Source organism: Alligator mississippiensis, chromosome 5, assembly GCF_030867095.1.
Source record: "Alligator mississippiensis isolate rAllMis1 chromosome 5, rAllMis1, whole genome shotgun sequence".
Lineage (NCBI taxonomy): Eukaryota > Metazoa > Chordata > Crocodylia > Alligatoridae > Alligator > Alligator mississippiensis.
The window spans coordinates 58,060,750-58,062,015 of NC_081828.1; positions in this window are offsets into that span (position 1 = coordinate 58,060,750).

The window sequence follows — 1,266 nt, forward strand, 5'->3', positions numbered from 1 at the left end:
TACACACTAAATATTAACATAGGAAAGCCTCCAAGAAACAATGAATTGAAATTACAAATATTTTTATCTCAGCTTTCCACCTCATTAACAAAAGAATAGGACTCCTAAAATTTGGAAAATTGTGCCTTAACAACTTCTGTTCCATGTGTATATTCCTTCAACAAATTACACATCAAATTCCTTTATGAGGGCTTAAAAGATGATTTTGCTGAGTGTCAATTTAACCTCAGTTTTGTGTCTGAAAGTCAAATTATATTTTTCAAACATCACTATAAAAAGTATAAGAATCTTAGTTGGAAATGCTGATAATGCTTAAAACTGAACAGAACTAATACTGTTAGTCTAATATTCTACAATGTCCAAAGTAGTGCAGTGTATTAGTCAATAAAATAATACTGGCTAATAATGACAAGAACAATACCAAGGTCACATCCACACGAGTGTGGATGTGTGTTTCCCCAGGGTCAAAAAGCAGTGGCACACCCTGTGCTGCTGCTACTTGTCCCTGGGGAAAACCTGTGCCACATGCCCTCTGGCACACTGCAGATTATGCTGAATGGGGTAAGGAAGGCTGGAGCCAGCACTGGGCTGGTCCCAGCAGCCTTACCTGGGGTCCTGGGAGCCTCCTGGGGCTGCAGCAGTGGTGATCCTGCTGTTAGGACCCTGGCCAGCAGCTGAAGCATGGCTCCAGCCAGGCAGGCTCTGGTTCTGGGTGGTGTGTGCTGCCCCCATGTGTGCCACTCTGCTTTTTTTCCATGGATTTTTGTAAACTCAGATTCTACCAGAATGAACCCCCACCCCCATCCTGCTACCTTGCAGGGTGCAGAACAGCTGAATGTTCTGCACCCTGCTCCACATACCTCACAGCCGTGCTCGTCTAGACATGGTCTAATTATATACAATACAAAAACATAGGCTGCAGATATAACACAGTAAGAACATGAATTTTAGATTCCCATTGTTAACTGTAACCAAATTGTAAGCAAAGTTACCTTGAAAAAATATGTAACAATTGTGTCTGATGAATGCACAATGCCCTTTGTATGTTTTACAATCCTTCTCCCCCCCCCCCCCCACCCCCCAGTACAATAAAAGCCATGTTATACAACATTTTATTAACTGGCATGCCGGTCAACGTGGCAAAATCAAAACCGAAAGTCCCACTTCCAGTTTTGCTGAGTCCCGCTTTGCCACAGCCCAGGGCAAAGCAGGCACCCCCTTCCCTGTTCCCTGGCACACTGATGCTAGGGAGGGAAAGCCTGGCAC